Source organism: Bos indicus, chromosome 5 (assembly GCF_029378745.1).
Source record: "Bos indicus isolate NIAB-ARS_2022 breed Sahiwal x Tharparkar chromosome 5, NIAB-ARS_B.indTharparkar_mat_pri_1.0, whole genome shotgun sequence".
In the NCBI taxonomy this organism is placed as follows: Eukaryota; Metazoa; Chordata; class Mammalia; order Artiodactyla; family Bovidae; genus Bos; species Bos indicus.
The window spans coordinates 37,846,942-37,870,141 of NC_091764.1; the positions used below are offsets into that span (position 1 = coordinate 37,846,942).

At 38.6% G+C, this 23,200-nt stretch overlaps 1 long non-coding RNA gene across 1 annotated transcript in view; it reads right to left on the reverse strand.

Moving 5' to 3' along the window:
- LOC109559204 (uncharacterized) overlaps positions 1 to 10,659 on the reverse strand; it is a 145,020-nt gene extending 134,361 nt beyond the window's left edge. Inside the window, exon 1 of the long non-coding RNA XR_011566596.1 lies at positions 4,919 to 10,659. This is a non-coding gene — a long non-coding RNA (uncharacterized lncRNA). The remainder of the gene's footprint in view (positions 1 to 4,918) is intronic.
- Between the last annotated feature and the right edge of the window lie 12,541 nt (positions 10,660 to 23,200).

Consider the following 23,200-nt stretch of genomic DNA (forward strand, 5'->3'; position numbering starts at 1 on the left):
CAGCTTTCAAAATAAATAATATAAGAATAAATGGTGAGTAGAGATTAGTTCCCAGAGAAGGCAATGGCACCCAACTCCAGTACTCTTGCGTGGAAAATCCCATGGACGGAGAAGCCTGGTGGGCTGCAGTCCATGGGGTCGCTAAGAGTCGGACACGACTGAACTTCACTTTCACTTTTCACTTTCATGCATTGGAGAAGGCAATGGCAACCCACTCCAGTGTTCTTGCTTGGAGAATCCCAGGGACGGTGGAGCCTGTGGGCTGCCGTCTATGGGGTCGCACAGAGTTGAACACGACTGAAGCGACTTAGCAGCAGCAGCAGAGATTAGTTCCAACTGGCAAGATCTGAGAAGGCTTCTTGGAAGAGCTGGGATTGGTTTCACCTGGGTTTTGAAAAATAAACTTGTCTTTAAGAGTGATGATAAACAGCCACCTTTTTCCTAACTGGAAAAATAGCCTCCTTTTCTTTAAAACCACACAGTTTTCTAAATTTATATGTGGGTAAGGACATCTGTTTATGTGGGAAAATGCAAGATGAAACACTCATTTACCCAGTTCAGGCTTAATCAAGGTAGAACTAAATGGTAGACATAGTGGTGGGTTGGCAATCTGTGCAACCCAAGCTCCAGGTGGCCTTCTCCCTTTCCCTCAACAACCCAGAAACAGAAAATAACTATAATGTTATTATTTGTTCATTGCACAAAGCTCTATCTGCCATAGATAGAGAATATTATCCAGCTGCCTTTATATAGGTCATGCAATTCCATGCCTTGGTTATAGGTCTAAATCCCCTGAATTCCAGTGTGCAGACATAAGACAAAATTTAATTTGGAAATTCATCTTCCTAATAAATATTTTGGAGCATCTTCTGCATTTCAAGCTCTGTATTGTGAGCCATGAAAAACACAGACATGAGTCGGATTTTTGTCCCTACTCCCGAAGAATTTTAACTCTTTCATTTCCATGTATTTCACTATATGTTAATTATTCCTAACTTCTGCTTTAATTTCACATGTGAAGTCATGTTCATAAACACAAATGCCTACTAAAAACCTCCTCTTGAAAGCACTGTAGGCACCTCAAATCCATTATGTCCAAAACTAAAATTACTTCCCTTCTTCAAAACTACACAAATATTCATCCCAACATCCTTTCTGGAATTATGGGAATCACCCTCTCTGTCTCTCTATGCCTTTTCATCTACAACCACTCAATAACCAAGTTTTTTTCCTTTCTTATTTCTTTCCGATTCTTATTTCTCTACCTTTTAGATTCCTGGTCTGATTCAGGTCCTCATTATTATTGGCAAAGACCACCTAAAATTGTTTTTCATACTCCACTTGCCACACTAAATATAGCTTAAAATGCAAATCAGACCAACTCTTCCATCTTAAAATATATCATAGAATCCCTCACATGACATAATAAAGAACAAGTTCCTTCCATGACATTTAAAGTCTCCCAAGTTCCAGCTACTACTTATTTTCTTAGCCTCCTTTGCCACCAAGACTTTAAACTTAATATTCTAGTTAAGTTCTTAGCATTTCATCAGAGAAGGCAATGGCACCCAACTCCAGTACTCTTGCCTGGAAAATCCATGGACAGAGGAGGCTGGTAGGCTGCAGTCCATGGGGTCGCTAAGAGTCGGACACGACTGAGCGACTTCACTTTCACTTTTCTCTTTCATGTATTGGAGAAGGAAATGGCAACCCACTCCAGTATTCTTGCCTGGAGAATCCCAGGGATGGCGGAGCCTGGTGGGCTGCCATCTATGGGGTCACACAGAGTCGGACATGACTGAAGTGACTTAGCATTAGCATAGCATTTCATATGTTATTATCTGTCTTCATGTTAATTCCTCTCTGTTCTGCATTCTTTCATTTTTTTTTCTATGCTGATTTTTATTCTCTTGAAAGGCTCAGTTTATCCTAAATGTCCCTTCTCTATACTCATGAATATACCTCTCCCTGTCCTAGCCTTATTATATTAACTTCATCTGTTTATATAAATATCTCATCAGAACTATGTCTTAATTAGCACTTTTACCCTCAGCACCCATGACAGCAAAGCATAAGGTAAATGGCCACCATATGTCTATAGGTGACAAGGTTTTTAGTGAAGATAAATAACACTATAATTATGGTAGAGTCATAGAATACTGCTGCTGCTGCTGCTGCTAAGTCACCTCAGTCGTGTTCGACTCTGTGCGACCCCATGGACTGCAGCCCACCATGCCCCTCTGTCCATGGGATTTTCCAGGCAAGAGTACTGGAATGGGGTGCCATTGGCTTCTCCCAAAATAGAATACTACACAACAATAAAAATTGAATTTTGGACCCATGAAATAACGTGGATGAAAAGAAACCAGACAAAAAAGACTAAAAATACTATAAACTGCATGACTCTATTTCTAAGACATTCAAGACAAAATTATATAGAGACAGATCCATTCTGTTAATATACAGGATCATACAGGATCTATGCAATGCTTCCTTCCTAAGACACTTAAACAACAACAACAAAAAATTTTTTTAATCTGTGAAGACTGAAAAAAGATCACTTATTGCTGGAATCTTGAGGTAGACAGAGGTGATTGGCTATAAAGGGACTTGAGGGAATGATGGAAATATTCTGTATGCTGACTGTAATAATACCTACATAACTGTATACATTTGCAGCAAACTATACACTTAAAAGTCTCCCATGGCTCAGTGGTAAAGAACCTATTTGCAATGCAGAAGATGTTAGTTCCATCCCTGAGTCAAGAGGATCCCCTGGAGAAGGCAGTGGCAACCCACTCCAGTATTCTTGCCTGGGAAATCCCACAGACAAAGAAGCCTGGCAGGCTACAGTTCATAAGGTCTCAAAGAGTCAGACATGACTGAAGGACCAAACAACAATACACTTAAAAAGGGTGACATTGTACGTGAATTACAATTTACATACAATGCTTCATTATTCCTTCATAAAATGTTACAATGGGTATATTAAGCAACATCCTGTGGGAAGTTAAATGAAAAAACAAAAAACTCTGATTTGAGGACTCCAAGGAAAATGAATAGTATTCTAGATAGTTATGGGAGATAGGACACTCCATGCTAATATTCCAAATATTATATTTAGTTGAATAACAGTTAGATGATAATAGACCTGGTTTAGAAATATTTTTTGCATACAGTCTCAGAGGTTTTCTACCACTAATTGTTACAGACACTAAACGTGGCAAATTTTTCAGAAACCAACTCAGTGGCCTGATATCTTTCTTCACTTGTGTTCCTTAAGATCAATTAAGAACTTCTCCCTTGGGATTCCCTGATGGTCCAGTGGTTAAAAAAAAAAAAATCCACCTTCTAATTCAGGGTTTAATCCCTGGTCAGGGAACTAAGATGCCACATGCTGTGGGGCAACGAAGTCTGTGTGCCGTAAACTATAGCGTTCATGCACTCTGGAAGCCAAGCACCGCAGCTACTGAGCCCCCACACCACAACTAGAGAGAAGCCCTCGTGCCACAACTAGTACAAAACACAGTAAATAAATATTTTTTAAAACTCCTAAAAACCATGGAGTTAAAAAAAAAAAAAAAAAAACTCTCCCAGGCCTGCACTTCCTTACACACACAAACACCCACTCACTACATTAACTGATACTTCCGGATTCTTCTTTTTGCTTTCACTCCAGATGAGGCAAGCTCTGGTTCCTTTCCAAAACAATGTTCTTAGATCATTTTTTAACCTTCTCAGTAAACAGAGAACTGGTAGGGCAACTATCTATGGTCATAGTTTCACCACAGATCTTATTAGCTGATTAAAGAGACGCCTATAAAATCAGGGGGAAAAGGAGTAGAATTTTTCTGTAGTTTTACAAGAAATAGTTCAGGCATACCTAAATAAAGCACAGATGGTTCCAAATCATGACTCTTTCATGAGTAGGTAGAATTTGGCATAAGAATTACATCTATGTGAAGTTAAAATCCTAATAATTGGAATTTAAACAAAACGTTCTGTGGAAGTAATATTGCCTCTGCATACCATAAATCCTATATTCGAGAACATTTCCTAAAGTGCACACAAGAGTGAGAAAGGTGTACTTCTTCTTAGAATTTTCCAAAGAACTAATGGAAACAGAGAACTACAATAGATGCTGTTTAGTCCAGAATTTACTTCATTCTTGGGAACCAGAACTGCATTCCTGGCCATAAAATGAAATCTAAACTCTGAATTGTAGGATTTGTGGAGCAAGTTTACCTGGTCTCTACACTATATCCAACTTCATTGTGCTCCAGTGGGTTATTCTGAGTTGCTAATTATGCAGTGGCAAGAAAACACAGAAGAATTGTACAAAAAAAGATGTTAATGACTCAGACAACCACAATGGTGTGGTCACTGACATTGAGTCAGACATTCTGGAGTGTGAAGTCAAGTGGGCCTTAGAAAGCATTACTATGAACAAAGCTAGTGGAGGTGATGGAATTCCAGCTGAGCTATTTCAGATCCTAAAAGACGATGCTGTTAAAGTGTTGCACTCAATATGTCAGCAAATTTGGAAAACTCAGCAGTGGTCACAGAACTAGAAAAGGTCAGTTTTCATTCCAATCCCAAAGAAAGGCAATGTTCAAGAATGCTCAAGCTACCGCACAATTGGGCTCATTTCATATCCTAGCAAAGTAATGTTCAAAATCCTTCAAGCTAGGCTTCAACAGTTCATTAACTGAGAACTTCCAGTTGTACAAATTGGATTTAGATAAGGCAGAGGAGCCAGAGATTAAATTGCCAATATCCATTGGATCACAGAAAAAGCAAGAAAATTCCAGCAAAACATCTGCTTCTGCTTCATTGACTATACTAAAGCTTTTGATTGTGTGGATCACAACAAACTGTGGAAAATTCTGAAAGAGATGGGAATACCAGACCACCTTACCTGTCTCCTGTATGCAGGTCAAAAAGTAACAGTTAGAACTGGACACTGAAAGGTGAATTGACTCCAGATTGGGAAAGGCTGTATATTGTCTCCCTGATTATTCAACTTCTATGCAGAGCACATCATGTGAATTGCAGGGCTGGAAGACTCACAAGTTGGAATCAGGACTGCTGGGAGAAATATCAACCTCCGATATGCAGATGACAACACCCTAAGGGCAGAAAGCAAAGAGGAACTAAAGAGCCTCTTGATGAGAGTGAAAGAGGAGAGTAAAAAAGCTGGTTTAAAACTCAACATTCAAAAAACTAAGATCATGGCAACTAGTCCCATCACTTCATGGCAAATAGATAGGGAAAAAAGAGAAACAGTGGCAGATTTACTTTCTCAGGCTCCAAAATCACTGCAGATGGTGACTACAGACATTAAATTAAAATATACTTGTTCCTTGGAATAAAAGCTCTGACAAACCTGGCAGCATATTAAAAAGCAGAGACATCACTTTGTCAGCAAAGGTCCATCTAGTCAAAGCTATGGTTTTTCCAGTAGTCATGTATGGATGTGAGAGTTGGACCATAAACAAAGCTGAGTGCTGAAGAATTGATGCTTCCAAGCCATGGTGCTGGAGAAGATTCTTAAGAGTCCCTTGGACAGCAAGGAGATCAAACCAGTCAATCCTAAAGGAAATCAGTCTTGAATATTCACTGGAAGGACTGATGTTGAAGCTGAAGCTCCAGTACTTTGACCACCTGATGTGAAGAGCCAACTCATTGGAAAAGATGCTGAGGCTGGGAAAGATTGAAGGCAGGAGGAGAAGGGGTGACAAAGGATGAGATGGTTGGATGTCATCATCGTCAGTGGATATGCATTTGGGCAAACTTCAGGAAATAGTAAAGGACAGCGAAGACTGGTATGCTGCAATCCATGGGGTCACAAAGAGTTGTACATGACTGAGCGACTGAACAACAAAACAACAAAGTGGTTTATTCTGAGTTGCTAATTATTCATCATGGAATAGACCCCATTTCTGCTCACCTTGGATCAGGTTTCACTGAGACCTGCTTGCATAAAGCATCTTAGTTGAAAACCTACACAGGTTTGGAGGGTGAACTCCCTGAGGCACCTCTCTCTGGCGGCCCTACTGATATAGTTAACTTTAGGCAGGTTGATAATGAGTCCAAGACCCCTTAAGAAGGACGTATACTTTCTTTGCCTAGAAGGAAATAGCAACCCACTCCAATACTCTTGGCTGGAAAATTCCGTGGACTGAGGAGCCTGGTAGGCTACAGTCCATGGGGTCACAAAGAGTCGGACACAACTGAGCGACTTCACTTCACTTCAAACAACAATACATCTCACTCAAGGATTTGTTTTTCCTTAGGCTCTGTGTTAATGATTATATAGCAATAATATATCTTGCCTGAAGACATGTTTTTCCTTAGGTCCTGTGCTAATGATTATATAACAACAATGTATCTTGCTTGAGGACGTTATTGCTTCTTAACAGGAACCCATTCCTTCTGGCTAATCTTGTGTCCATGTTATCTCAAGGTATATGTTGTAGGAGAGGGTCTGGTAGAACTTTTACAACCTTGATACACTCTTTTAATCCATTCTTAGTAACTAATCAACAGGTATATAATGCTCAAGCTAATGATGCAGGTATTCTCTTTTATCCCTTTCTGATGTCTATGTCAGAAATCTTCTCTGTTTCATTTCAATAAACTCTGTCCTCGCCACAAGCCTTGTGTGGTCTCTATTATCTGCCTGACTTGGTGAGGGAATTCCTATCTCCACAAGAGCCCTCACCTTGGGTACAGCCCACACTCCATGGCTTCATCATATCAGGACAAGTTTCACTACCACATGGCCTCTATTTTAAATCAGACCATGCCAAATGAACCAAGATACCTGAAAATATGATCAGCCATTTCAACCTAAAACAGTAATTAAATGTTTAATTTTATTCCTAATAGCTGCTACTGCTACTGCTGCTAAGTTGCTTCAGTCATGTCTGACTCTGTGTGACCCCATAGACGGCAGCCCACCAGGCTCCCCTGTCCCTGGGATTCTCCAGGCAAGAACATTGGAATGGGTTGCCATTTCCTTCTCCAATGCATGAAAGTGAAAAGTGAAAGTGAAGTCGCTCAGTTGTGTCCAACTCCTAGCGACCCCATGGACTGCAGGCCACCAGACCCCTCCGTCCATAGGATTTTCCAGGCAAGAGTACTGGAGTGGGTTGCCAAATTAGCCCCTCTGTTCTAGATACTTAATATAGTGTTTTTTTTTTTTTCACTTCTAACTCTAATATTGTTTACAAACAACTTCAATCTTTATATTATATCCTCTTGTGCTTTTCTCCATTTTGCTCTGATATGGATTGCTTTAAGATCTAATAACTCAAAAATTTTTAAGAAAAATTGATGTGATAGTATTTTCAAACAACCATGAAATTTTCATATGCTGCTATTAAAGAATATTGATTATCTCAGATGCAGAGAAAGCCTTTGACAAAATTCAACATCCATTTATGATAAAAAAAAAACCCTCCAGAAATCAGGCATAGAAGGAACATACCTCAACATAATAAAAGCCATATGTGATAAACCCACAGCAAACTTTATCCTCAATGGTGAAAAATTGAAAGCATTTCCCCTAAAGTCAGGAACAAGACAAGGATGCCCAGTCTCACCACTGTTATTCAACATAGTTTTGGAAGTTTTGGCCACAGCAATCAGAGCAGAAAAAGAAATAAAAGGAATCCAGATTGGAAAAAAAGAAGTAAAACTCTCACTGTTTGCAGATGACATGATCCTCTACATAGAAAACCCTAAAGACTGCACTAGAAAATTACTAGAGCTAATTAATGAATACAGTAAAGTTGCAGGATATAAAATTAACACAGAGAAATCTTACATTCCCATACACTAACAATGAGAAAACAGAAAGAGAAATTAAGGAAACAATTCCATTCACCATTGCAACAAAAAGAATAAAATACTTAGAAATAAATCTATCTAAAGAAACAAAAGACCTATATATAGAAAACTATAAAACACTGGTGAAGGAAATCAAAGATGACACAAACAGATGGAGAAATATACCATGTTAATGGATCGGAAGAATCAATATAGTGAAAATGAGTATACTACCCAAAGCAATCTATAGATTCAGTGCAATCCCTATCAAGCTACCAAGACTATTTTTCAGAGAATTAGAACAAATAATTTCACAATTTGTATGGAAATACAAAAAACCTCGAATAGCCAAACCAATCTTGAGAAAGAAGAATGGAACTGGAGGAATCAACCTGCCTGACTTCATATACTACATAGCAATAGTCATCAAGACAGTATGGTACTGGCACAAAGACAGAAACATAGATCAATGGAACAAAATAGAAAGCCCAGAGGTAAATCCATGCATCTATGGACACCTTATCTTTGACAAAGGAGGCAAGAATATTCAATGGAAAAAGACAATCTCTTTAACAAATGGTGCTGGGAAAACTGGTCAACCATTTGTAAAAGAATGAAACTAGAACACTTTCTAACACCATATATAAAAATAAACTCAAAATGGATTAAAGATCTAAATGTAAGACCAGAAACCATAAAACTCCTCAAGGAAAACATAGGCAAAACACTCTCTGACATAAATCACAGCAGGATCCTCTATGACCCACCTCCCAGAGTAATGGAAATAAAAGCAAAAATAAACAAATGGGACCTAATTAAACTTAAAAGCTTTTGCACAAGGAAGGAAACTATAAGCAAGGTGAAAAGACAGCCTTCAGAATGGGAGAAAATAATAGCAAACGAAGCAACGGACAAAGAATTAATCCCCAAAATATACAAACAGCTCCTACAACTCAATTTCAGAAAAATAAGCAACCCAATCAAAAAATGGGCCAAAAAACTAAACAGACTTTTCTCCAAAGAAGACATACAAATGGCTAACAAACACATGAAAAGATGCTCAACATCACTTGTTATCAGAGAAATGCAAATCAAAACCACAATGCGGTATCATCTCACGATGGTCAGAATGGCTGTTATCAAAAAGTCTACAAACAATAAATGCTGGAGAGGGTGCAGAGAAAAAGGAATCTTCTTACACTGTTAGTGGGAATGCAAACTAGTACAGCCATTATTGAGAACAGTGTGGAGATTCCTTAAAAAGCTGGAAATAGAACTGCCATATGACCCAGCAATCCCACTGCTGGGCATACACACTGAGGAAACCAGAATTGAAAGAGACACATGTACTCCAATGTTCATCGCAGCACTGTTTACAATAGCCAGGACATGGAAGCAACCTAGATGTCCATCAGCAGACAAATGGATGAGAAAGCTGTGGTACATATACACAATGGAATATTATGTAGCTATTAAAAAGATGCATTTGAATCAGTTCTAATGAGGTGGATGAAACTGGAGCTTATTATATAGAGCAAAGTAAGTCAGAAAGAAAAACACCAATACAGTATATTAACGCATATATATAGAATTTAGAAAGATGGTAACAATGACCCTATATGCAAGACAGCAAACAAGACACAGACATAAAGAACAGACTGTTGGACTCTGTGGGAGAAGGCAAGGGTGGGATGATTTGAGAGAATAACATTGAAACATGTATATTAACATATGTGAAATGGATGGCCAGTCCAGGTTCGATGCATGAGGCAGGGTGCTCAGGGCTGGTACACTGGGATGACCTGAGAGATAGGATGGGGAGGGAGGAGGGTGGGAAGGTCAGGATAGGGAACACATGTACACTCATGGCTGATTCATGTGACTGTATGGCAAAACCACCACAATATTGTAAAGTAATTAGCCTCCAATTAAAATTTTAAAAAAAATAAAGATAGGAGGAATAAAAAAAAAGAAAAGAAAAAGTGATGTGATAGCATTTTCAAACAACCATGAAATTTTCATACGCTGCTATCAAAGAATAAGCATATACTGTTCATTCTTTATGTTGATAGATAAATATAGGTTGAAATGTGTTATTTTTAAGATAACCAACTGTTAAATAAATATGAAGCTAACTTCCAAAGTAGTAAAGAAAAAAAGAAACTAAGAAAAATGTAATCAATACAGCAAAGATAGGAAAAGAACAAAAGAATAAAAACATGCAGGCATAAAACAAGATGCAAAAGTAAAGTTAAACATATGTCATCCTGAGAAAAGTAAATTAATCAAATGCCTCTCTTTAGTCAAGCAAAATAAATAACAAACAACCTCTAATAAACAAAACCACAATTGTGCATGCTATTTGGAAGATACAACAAATTAAAATGGCATTAAAAATATTCAAAAAAGAAAGAAGTAGCTCTCTCTATTAACATCAGACAGAGTAGAATTCAAGTCAGAAGTATTAAATGAAGAAAAGAGAACTATTTTATGTCAATGAAAGTTACGTTCTACCATGATGATATTATAGAACTAAATATAGACATACCAAACATTAAATATTAAAATAATATAAAACAAAAGCTATTAGGAGCACAATAAATAATTTTTAAGATTGTAGTTGTCAGTGGGCTTATCTCTGACTGATAAATAGACAAAAAAGGATATAAAAGTTTTGGATAACATAAGAAGCCTTAGTTATAGATACCTGCCAAAATCTGCAAACTGTAAACATCCTTGGAATATTTACCAAAACATAAAATGAAATGCTATAAGAAAAAACCTTAAAAAATTTGCCATAATATGGACTTAATTATGCAACTTTTTAGAAATGTTTTTTACTTTAATTTCAACTAAGAACAACTACATAGAAATTTTAAAATACTCATAAAAACTTGAACTAAAAATTATAATTATCAATATAAACTATTTACAGAATAATAACAGTTGGAACTATCAAAAGAAATGATAAAACTAAGCGACTTAGCAGCAGCAGCAGCAGCATGCTCACAGGAAAACTTGTAGCTGAAATGCTTTATTGTAAAAAAAATAAAAATAAATAAGTAAATGAAAATAAGTGAAGTATTTGCTTTAAAAACCTTAGAAAATTAAATTAGGTGTCTAAACTTTCACCTCTGCTATTAACAAATATTGGAAAGAATTTGAATACTTATCATTGACAAGTATTTGAGGGAAAAAAACAATACTGGTAACCATGTAAATTGGTACAATCCTGCTGGATTGCAGATTGTCAACAAGCATCAGAATCCTCAGCAGTTTCACTTCTACAAATTTACTCTAATAATGGATTTGCACAAAGATCTGGCTTGGTATTTAAACCATAAAGCCTATGCCTATGAAGAGTTAAATGGCTTTAACTTGAGTTAAATGAGTTAATATGGCCTAATAGACACTTGTCTGGAGAAATGTCATGCCGGTTACATTAGTTTCAGGTAAACTTTGACGCCATCAAGTTTTGTGAATTCAAAGCAGAAATTAAGTCAATAGACAGATAGATAGATAGGCTTCAGCATTCAACAGGGAATGAAAAATCTAAGACCAAGAACAAAAATAAGGCAATACTCTTAAATGATTCAGGAAACTGTTATTACAGTTATTATGTACCATGGTTACACTGACATTTCTCTAGAACCAGGATTGCAGAAGGGAAGTTTTTGCTCTTTATACCCATAAGATTTTTAAGGTTAGTTTCTGCTTCCTGCATACCATACATACCAACCTCAGTCTCTCTCATGGTGACAAAAACAAAAGACAAAACATTGCTACTTAATACAAACACCTACCAATCTTAAAACCATGGCTCCTCTTAGCAAGTTCAGTTCAGTTCAGTCACTCAGTCGTGTCCGACTCTTTGCGACCCCGTGAATCGCAGTGCACCAGGCCTCCCTGTCCATCACCAACTCCCGGAGTTCACTCAGACTCACGTCCATCGAGTCAGTCATGCTATCCAGCCATCTCATCCTCTGTCGTCCCCTTCTCCTCCTGCCCCCAATCCCTCCCAGCATCAGAGTCTTTTCCAGTGAGTCAACTCTTCGCATGAGGTGGCCAAAGTACTGGAGTTTCAGCTTTAGCATCAGTCCTTCCAAAGAACACCCAGGGCTGATCTCCTTTAGAATGGACTGGTTGGATCTCCTTGCAGTCCAAGGGACTCTCAAGCGTCTTCTCCAACACCACAGTTCAAAAGCATCAATTCTTTGGCACTCAGCTTTCTTCACAGTCCAACTCTCACATCCATACATGACTACTGGAAAAACCATAGCCTTGACTAGACGGACCTTTGTTGGCAAAGTAATGTCTCTGCTTTTGAATATGCCATCTAGGTTGGTCATAACTTTTCTTTCAAGAAGTGAGCGTCTTTTACTTTCATGGCTGCAGTCACCATCTGCAGTGATTTTGGAGCCCAGAAAAATAAAGTCTGACACTGTTTCCACTGTTTCCCCATCTATTTCCCATGAAGTGATGGGACCAGATGCCATGATCTTCGTTTTCTGAATGTTGAGCTTTAAGCCAACTTTTTCACTCTCCTCTTTCACTTTCATCAAGAGGCTTTTGAGTTCCTCTTCACTTTCTGCCATAAGGGTGGTGTCATCTGCATATCTCTTAGCAAAGAGATCTCCAAAAACCACATGAATCAGTGGTTATCCATGTTCCACTGAATGTACTCCCTCACACATCAGTAGTATGAGGAGGCACGTAAAAACACCCATCATTTAATTTCTTTCTTTACTCTCCTCTAGGATAACTATAGCAATAGCTATAGACAAAACTATGAAGTTAGATATTCTAAGGCCTCAGTTTTCATCTTATTTACTCTTTCATCCCTTGCAGCAATTTTCTGTTCTTCTCATTTTCAATCCTGTTCTCTGGAAGGTCCTTGATAAGTTTATTTCTAATAAGCAAAAATAATGAAGCTTATTTATTAGAACAGTGATCAGAGTGACTATTAGCATTTTAAGAGAGGAGGGGAAAACTGTCTAGCATGCCTGAAAACCCAAAACATAAAATATGGCCTAATAGACACTTGTTTGGAGAAATGTTATGCCAGTTACATTAGTTTCAGGATAACTTTGACACCATCAAGTATTTTGTGAATTAAAAGCAGAAATTAAATCAATAGATAGAAGATAGAGAAATCTTCTATAAGACAACAAATTTGAACACTATTTATTTTTTCTCCTCAGATGCTCTGGCAGATTCTGTTATCGTTCTAAAATGAAAGTGTGATTGAATAGGCTTGACAATTCTAGATGAGCTTTCAAAATGGCCTAATGGTTCTGGTTTATTTATAGAGTTTCTGCCTGAGGATATAGGCAGATGCCTGAAAAGCTCCACTGCATTCAGACATATTCACTTGCATTGTGTAAAATCATCTTTTTACTTTGATGTCACCTAATTCTATGTTGTTGGTTTTTCTTTCTTTTTTTTTGGCTTCAGCAGTGGGCTTCCTAGCTATCCAAAACCATCTTTTTATCTGCTGTGTCATGCACTACTGAAAGGAAAACCCTAAGCAAAGTTTTTAGCTATTCTTCCTGCACATGTTTTATTTTGAGTGGAATGAAGTTTCCCAGTCAATGGCTGTTCATGATTCCACTCTCAATACACTGATTTTACTATCATTTTGCTTCCCCAGGAAGTGGTGGTAGGGGGAGAAGCTAGTTGCTTCCACATTGCTCCCTGTCTTACTAATATCCTTCATAGGGAAACCCATGATAACCCTCGATTATTTGGAAGGTGTTAAGAAAACCCAGCAGAGCTGACCACATGAAGGAAGGTGTCTACTCATTTGTTGGTGGCAGGGGAAAAAGAAATAAGAATAATTGCCCTGAATTCTTCCTTCCCTCCCTAAATTACCTAATTTTATCCAAAGATTCCAGGGCAATGAATTAATGAAAGAATCACTACCATAAACTCATAAACTCTTTCTGAAGGAGGTAGAAAAGGAAAAAAGAAGAGGGGGAGGAAGGAAAGGGAAAGAAGGGAGGAATGAAAAGATAGATCCCCTCTGGCTCCCCCTTGGCCAGCGCCAGGTGGCCCTCTGCAAGTAATGAAGGGAGTAACTCCAGGGCAGGAATTTTACCTTCATGAAAAAGTAATTACTGGAGTGAAGAAAAGGAGAGGTTGCTGAGTGAAAGGAATGGTAAAGTGTGGGCAGGCATTTTGGAACCAGACAGCCCTGGAAGAAAAGCTATGACAAACCTAGACAACACATTAAAAAGCAGACACCACTTTGCTGACAAAGGTCTGTATACTCAAAGCTACGGCTTTTTCAGTAATCATGCATACAGATGAGAGTTAGACCATAAAGAAGGCTGAGTGCCGAAGAATTGATGCTTTCAAACTGTGGTGCTGGAGAAGGCTTTCAAGAGTCCCTTGGATGACAAGGAGATCAAACCAGTCAGTCCTAAAGGAAATCAACCTTGAATATTCATCAGAAGGACTGATGTTGAAACTGAAGCTCCAATACTTTGGCCAGATGAAAAGACCTGACTCTTTGGGAAAGACTGTGATGCTGGGAAATACTGAGAGCAAGAAGAGAAGGGGGTGACAGAGGATGAGATGGTTGGATGTCATCACTGACTCAATGGACATGAGTTTGAGAAAACTCCAGGAGATAGTGAAAGAGAGGGAAGCCTGGCGTGCTGCAATCCATGGGGTAACAAAGAGTCAGACACCACTTAGTGGCTGGAAAACAATAAGGCTTTGTGATCCTTCCCAAGCCATTGTCTCTGAACACTACCAACTTGACCACTGACTGGATACTCATGGCATCACATGGCTTTCTGAGCTCTTCCAAGATCTCTATCTACCTCCTCAAAGAAAACTAAACAATAATGTGAAGTATACAAGAAAACATAAGATTTATGTTATCGTAAATCATTTTGTATTATCATATTCTCAAAGAGCTTAGAGTCTAATTTGTCTAATTTCCCATGGTAGAAATCTCACCCTTTGAAATCTATCTGATATACCAAAATTTTTATTAAAAAGTCCTTTTTCAGTAAAACAGCAGAAAATCAATTTGTTGGCTCTAGTATTTTGTTTTCTCCCACCTTTTAAAAAATTAAACACCTGCCCAACCCAAAGGTAAGGGTAAAATAAGCCCTCAATCTTCAGTCCAATGTTTGGGAATCTGACTCGTCCAAGCTTTTATAAAAAGTAATGGAAGCAGAACCTCAAATCATACACAAGGCACTTGAGGTCTCCGCCTCTGTCTTTAAATCAACTGTAACTAGTACTTAGGTAAGTATCTGAACAGCAGAAGTTTCAAAACAATGGGTCATTTAATTTCCAGTGTATATGTTCTGTGATACGAAACCCTAACATTTAAAAAGTTACCATGTATTATAATATACAACTCAGCTTTTTTTATGTTTAAAACATTCTCCACATTCCAGAGTGCTAATTTGAGGCCAAATGCCTGGAAAATGTCTATTTAACTCCTTCATTGACATAAGCCCATTTGATATTTCTGTTGTACTTCACTGCAAAGTTTTGATCAGTACATGAGTAGTCCTAGGATGTAAATAAAATCTTGAAAAAGTAAAGGAATGGAACAAAGGAAAGATAGAAAGCAGTCAGTCAGAAATGTACACATAAGCCTTTTTCCAAGTGGATACGACCCAGTCAGCTCTCGCTGGGTGAGGCTGGAGAAGGGGAAAGAAGAGGTTTGAGAGGCAAGTCCAAGCCAGTGGAATTAATGTAAAACTAGCAGAAAGCCTTTGAGAGCTGAAGATTATAGCATCAGCTAAAAGGATAAAGACCAAGCCATCAGGTTCAGGGGATGCGGGATCATCCCAGTTGAGGAGAACATTTTAAGTAATTCATTTGAGGTTATACGGTTAGATTTTCTGGTTATTCTTTTCAAAACTTAACGATGTTACCTTTCATTTTTAACAAGCATTTTAAAATTACAACATAGTGGTCTTTGGAAGAAAGTGTTTAGTCTTTTTCACTTTATGAAGTTAGAGAGAAATAGTAGCCTACTCAGGGAAATTTACTTTTAAAGTCAATGCACTCTTCTATAAGACTACTCCCTAAGTTAATTTAAGCAACTTGTTATATGAAAACTGCATTATATTTTTGGAGGGGTAGTATTGCTTTTTTTAGTCCTCTATTGAGAGAAATTTAAGTGTGCAAACATAATTGCCCTTCTTCTTCCCTCATCCCAAAGTAGATGTTCCTTTGTACTATAAAGGAAATCACTAAATACTCAAAACAGTTTGAATAGCTTCTTGCAATCCCCCATATAAACGCCACAGTGCTGGCTTGCACGTTGTCAGCCTAGGGTAAATAATACTTAAACGAATATTCACTTTCTCAGCCAAGAGGACTATTGCTATACTAGAATCTCCTTCCGACTTGACTTAATTATGCTCTAAGAAGCTATCAGCAACGTTAAGTGTGCTGTAAAATTGGAATTGTATTATAGTTTGTGTTCATTAGTATTCCTCTTTTGCTTTCGGTAAAGCTTTGGAGAGATTTCACACTCTTGCAGTTTAAAGAAATACTTCACTACAGCTTCTGGAATAATCCTGAAGCCAGGAGTGTGTTGGGAGTCTCCCCTCCCCAACAATGTCAGTGTTCTAACTTGTTTCAAGAGAGCTCGTTAAATCATACTTTCTCTTTACATTAACATTTCCTTCTGTTAAGTCATTCTCACATATTTTACTCAATAGACTGCTTTAACTGCCCAATCATGTGTGATGTCCCTGGAGATAGGCTTTCAAAAAAATAGAAATTAGAAAATCCTGAGTGTTTAAATCTTATCACTGGGGAAAAAATACACCATAGATTGATGGAGCTGAGATGAGTTTTCTAAGGCAAAGACAGGTTAGAAAGCCCAACGGAGAACGAATGTTTATTCATAAATCCAAATGAAATTAATTGAACCAATTTAGTGGCTGTTTAAAAACAATGGCATCCATCAGCAGAGCTACAACTGTCTTTCACAGTGGATTCATTAGCCAGGACTGAATTTTGATTACTCTTCTTTAGGGACCAGCTTTAGTCAATTAAAAATGATTTATGATTCTGGGTCTAAAATGCAGTTGTTTGGGGGAAGGTTCATCCATCCACATAGCAACATATCTACCTAACTTTGGACTGAAGTTTTTTTCAAAAATTCCATAATCTGATTGGTTGACATCAAGAGGTGAAAGAGATTTAAGAGCTTGACACAATCGACATAAATGTTCTATTGATTCTTAAAACCAGGAGTACGTTCCTTGAAGTCAGGTCTGCGGAACCAAACCCTGCCACTCAATCTCTGTGGGTCTGGTACTGCCCTATCAATCTCTTGTTTGTTTGCTATCAGGGAGTAGTGACACACCATTCTGAGATTTAAATTAATCGTGAGCTTTTTAGTTAATGCCTGAGTGCTTACAGATTACAACATGTTCTATATATCCTGCTCTTAAATCTGTCTTTTAAAATGAAATATGGAAGGAAAACATTCAAAAAAAATTAACTAAAAAAGTGTTTTGAACTAAGGAAAAAAAAATGCTCTAAAAGAAAATGAATTAAATGAAAGAACTAAAAAAAATAAAAATCAGCAAAAAAAATTTTTTTTACCATGACTATGTTAAGACTATGACTCTTGACAGTTTTTTTTTTATTTAAAAAATATTCTTTTCTTAAGTCAGTCTCCCAAGGCAATAGAATAAAAGCAAAAATAAACAAAAGTGGTCTAATTAAATTTATAAGCTCTTGCACAGCAAATGAAACCATTAAAAAAGGAAAAAGTATTCCTGGATGAAATATTTGCCTTCTCAACTTTTGTAATTCTCCTCTATCAGCAACGTATTCTCTACTTAATTCTTCCTTCACATCCACCTCTTGCTTTGTTTTTACCACTTAGAATAGGCCTTCATCAAATCAGCTCTGGACCCCCACAGTGGCCCCCTGAATGGTTGTCATCTGCCCCTCTCCATCTTCTTATCATTTCACATATCAGTTCTAAAAAGACCCTATTGTATTCTTTATTCTAGAGAATAGAATATGCTGCTCTATTAAAAAACCCCAGCATTCCCCTTGCACACGGCCATTCTAGTCAACCTGATCCCTGAGAGAGTCACAGATGAGTATTCCGGACAGGACAGAGTGCAGTGGGTAGATGGAGTCCATGTATTGCCCACTTCAACCAGAGCATGTACCCTTGATCTGACAATGCTGATACACCATGTCCCTGCTTAGTATACAAGCATGTCATTTTTATCTGTTTCATACATGGGTAAAATGTCATTTGAAAGAGCATTCCACGATCTTTAAAATGTTTACAAATCATTGGTCTGCAAACAGAATAAAGAGTAAATAAATAATAAGTATAATGTTCAAGGCTGTCCGTGGTCTGATCTCATACTACTGTAGAGGCAATGGGAGTATGGCAGTTGAGTTCAGCCCAGGTGGGATCACTTGTGCTAAGTTACAGGGTCCGCCCTTGCCATGGCCTTTGTGTGACCTTTTACCTATCCTGTCTGGGCCTTTAAAATGCTGACAGGTACTATAACCCATTCCAGTATTCTTTCCTGGAGAATTCCATGGCAGAGGAAACTGCCGGGCTACAGTCTATGGGTAGCAGAGTCGGACACAACTGAGCCACTAATACGGCACACAAGGTATCTGACTAATAAGCTTATTATAAGAATTAAATAAAATTACATAAGCCGAGCACTTAGAACAGCAGCAGACACAAAGTCAAGGACTCTTTCTAAGCCTTCAATCTCACTAATCCCTCATGGGAGCTCACTGTTAGAAATGAGCAGCCCTGTCACCACTCCATAGACATCCCTTGGCTCTACACCTCACCTCTCCCAAGCCTAGTTCTCCAAACTGGAAATGCCACCACTCCAGGAACCTCTGCTTTACAGGCAAGAGTGGGAAGGAAGGGCAGAGGTTATTGAGGAAATGTCCACTAATGCGTCTTATAAGTACAGTCTGTTCTCCCTCTAGTCACTGTTCACTGAAGTGTAATATTGAGAAATCAGTGCTTTGCTGCAATGGTGGGCTGGGGAGAAAACAAAACTGTAAGATATTCCTGTTTACTGATAAAATCCTAGTTCAGAAACCCTGAGCATGTATTACCGGACACCATCCTGAAGTTAAGTGCTCACAAAGATATGCTGATCTGGAATATAATTTACAAGTTAAAATGAAAGCTCCTTTTGGCCTGTTTAAACACTAACTATCCCCTGGCCCCATTCACAGAACTGGAGTCATGTTTCATCTTCTGAGCCAACTTTCTTCCCCCTGCTTTGTTCTACCGTGTTGGTTTCCTTCATAAGGTAATGTGTTTTAATATTTTTATATGCTTCCCAGAGCACTTTGAGAAGGAAGGTGTCTTATGAGCAAACTAATAATAATAATAATAATATTCCAACAAAGACATTCTGCTTGTAATTATACCCATGCAGCTTTCTTTACCTTGTGCAGAGCATTCTGAATCTTGGTCACTAGAAGTATGGTGAAGCACATGACATTATGGAAATTTCCTTATCTAGGAGATTGTATTAGGAATGATTTGGGGTGGGGGGAATCTTGTCAAGTTACAAGTGCCACACTTAATGCATTTCTGTTTCAATATGTTGATTAGTTTTATGAAAGTCTCGATCCTACTTGTCATGCCAGCTTTTTTATTAGATTTTCAATTTTTGCACCATTTGTGGTTAATCAGATAATTATAACCCTAGATTTAATATTTTTCTAGTTTTCCATTCTTTACTAACCATAGACATGCCCTATTAAGTGTCTGCCAATTCCCAATTTCAGTGCTTAGAGGGAAGGGAGGGATCTTTTGCTTTGGCTCCTAGAGTTGTAATAAGAGCACCATGGATTTCCTTCAAATACACATCTGGCTTTTTGCCTTTGTTGTTCAGGACAAATCAGTTCCAGGAGACTATCCATCTCCTTGAAATCTTTGGCTGCATACAGCACACCAACTGGGTTGGAGTCTACTTAGCCCATTCTATTCTCTGGCAACAGATCACTGTAGGACACACTGCTATATTTGTCTTTAGGTCTTTCCTGTGACCTCATGCAACTGAAGGGAGAAAAAGGGTTATGGGGTTGACTGATCACCTGCAACTGTGTACCAGACACTGTGCTACATGCTGGGAAGGCAAAAGCACAAAGGTCTTTTTTCTAAGGGAATTCACCATCTACTGAGGGAGACACCCTCAAAAACAAACAAACTCCCCATTCTCTCATTCTCAGCCACCAACTGAGGCAGCAAAAAAACTAGAGGAGACAGCCCAGAAGTTCATTCAGGTTTTTCTGTAACATATTGTGGAAAACCTGAACAAACTTTTAGGCCAATCCAATACATGGCTAGCCATCTTATCAGAAGGAGTTAGGCACCCCGAAGACACACAGCAAGGATGTCCAGGCACAATGTATGTTTGATTTCATGGATCCAGGGGGAAAATAAAACTCAGCATTCATAATTTACCAGGTTATCTGAACCAGTCCTAGAGGTAATGTCAAGCCTATGAATGAGTATAGAGTCTGAGATGTCCCACCCCAAGAAAACCAAGTGAAGAAATGTTCCTTGACACCCAGGGGTTACATTCCAAAAGAAGGCACTGTGAGCTCCATTTTGTGAAATGTGATATGAGTACTACGGACATAAAAGTCATGTCACAGCTGGCGATAACAGGCCACAGCCAAAGAAGACTTACAGTGTGTCTTTAACTTTGCTAAAAGGCATACCAAGTGCTTCCTAGATAGAGAAATAGATAGGCAAAACATAGACAGATAGAAAATTAAACCTCCCCTTCACTTTCATGAACACTTTCCATTTAGTTGCGGTCTCTTCACATGTGGGTTTAGAGATAAAGTCAAGAATACTTTAAACTTCAACTGCAAAACCTGCCTACTCTATCTGATTCTTTAAATGTCTCCTGATGATAATGAGTCTGTCTGTGGCTGAGCATCATCGGTCACTGCTAGATACTCCCAAAAGAGCAGAGAACTGCTCAGGGAGGGTCCCAAACCCACTCACAGCTCTTATTTCCCATTTTTCACTGGACTCTGTGGATTTGCTTAAAGATGTGTAAAATTTCATGTAGTTTGACAGTCCCCTGAGGGTTCTCATGTGTATTGTTTATTTCATTCTGTATGCGATAGAACATTCACTCAATTTTCTTCCTGGACAGCTTTAGAGCCTTGGAGAAACTGTAAATATTTAGTTCTTAAAGTCAAAACTATTCACTTTTGTTCAAAATACCTCTGTTTGGGAAATTCTCAAACATCTGTTTAGAAAATCTTATAGCCAGTTTCTAACCTAACAAAAACTAAGGGAAAACACAAAGTGATATCACATATGAGGGGATAAAATGTGGAAGATATGGAAGGGGGATGTCTGGAACCCAGATGTATCAATTAGAATGTTCTGAGTTACAAAAAAAGAAACTCAGCTTAGCATGGCTTAATCAGTTGGGCATACTTATTTTCTCAAAACTAAAAAGTTAGAGGCAAAGAGATTCTAGGATTAATTAAAGCAGCAACTTAACAACATCTGCAAGCACTCAAGTTCTTTCCGCCATCTTCAATGGGCTTTTTTCTTCAGTCTTATGTCTTCATGGTCGCAAGCTGGCTGCAGCTGCTCCAAGCTTCACATCCCACTCATCAATCTTAGGAAGCAGGGACAAAGTACATCTCTTTCTTAACCATTTTTAGAGCAAAATTCACTTTTCCAGATGCCATCATGTAGAGTTATCTTTAGGTCTTATTGATAAAAATTCTGTCACAAGACCATTCCTAAACCAATTAAAAGAAAAATAATGGATTTACCAGTCTTGACTTAGTCACTATTTAATTCCTGAGATTGGAACAGTGCTTGAGGTTCTTGGCCGCCCAACACCTGAATAAAATTGGAGGGAAGTGAAAAAATTGTTGTATAAACAACCAAGTTTATACCAGAGTATACAAGTGTTTTGACTTTGCTTTGAGTCAAGTCTCTCTAACTATTGCTTGATTGGGCAGGAAAGAAGGCACTATAAAGCTATAGTTAAGACCATGGCTCTGCTTAGGTTCCTTATGAGTGCATATGTGCTAAGTCGCTTCACTAGTGTCCGACTCTGTGCGACACCATGGGCTATAGTCCTCTGGGCTCCTCTGTCCATGGGATTCTCCAAGCAAGAATATTGGAGTGGGTTGCCATGCCCTCCTCCAGGGGATCTTCCCAACCCAAGAATCGAAACTGTATCTCCTATGTCCCCTGCTTTGGCAATTGGGTTCTTTACCACTAGCACCACCTGGGAAGTCCCAGGCTCATTATGACCGAGTTCAAATTCCAGTTCTGCCCTTTACTAGCTGCATGACTTTAAGCAAGTTACTTAACGTTTCGTTCCTAAATTTTCTCATGTGTACAAGATTCAGTTCAGTTCAGTTCAGTTCAGTCGCTCGGTCATGTCCAACTCTTTGCGACCCCATGATTCGAGGCATGCCAGGCCTCCCTGTCCATCACCAACTCCCAGAGTTCACTGAGACTCACGTCCATCGAGTCATTGATGCCACCCAGCCATCTCATCCTCTGTTGTCCCCTTCTCCTCCTGCCCCCAATCCCTCCCAGCATCAGAGTCTTTTCCAATGAGTCAGCTCTTCACATGAGGTGGCCAAAGTACTGGAATTTCAGCATCATTCCTTCCAAAGAAATCCCAGGGTTGATTGCCTTCAGAATGGACTGGTTGGATCTCCTTGCGGTCCAAGGGACTCTCAAGAATCTTCTCCAACACCACAGTTCAAAAGCATCAATTCTTCGGCGCTAGCTTTCTCCACAGTCCAACTCTCACATCCATACATGACCACTGGAAAAACCACAGCCTTGACTAGATGGCTTTTGTTGGCAAAGTAATGTCTCTGCTTTTGAATATGCTATCTAGGTTGGTCATAACTTTCCTTCCAAGGAGTAAGCGTCTTTTCATTTCATGGCTGCAGTCACCATCTGCAGCGATTTTGGAGCCCCAGAAAATAAAGTCTGACACTGTTTCCACTGTTTCCCCATCTATTTCCCATGAAGTGATGGGACCAGATGCCATGATCTTCGTTTTCTGAATGTTGAGCTTTAAGCCAACTTTTTCACTCTCCTCTTTCACTTTCATCAAGAGGCTTTAGAGTTCCTCTTCACTTTCTGCCATAAGGGTGGTGTCCTCTGCATATCTGAGGTTATTGATATTTCTCCCAGCAATCTTGATTCCAGCTTGTGTTTCTTCCAGGCCAGCGTTTCTCATGATGTACTCTGCATATAAGTTAAATAAGCAGGGTGACAATATACAGCCTTGACGTACTCCTTTTCCTATTTGGAACCAGTCTGTTGTGCCATGTCCAGTTCTAACTGTTGCTTCCTGACCTG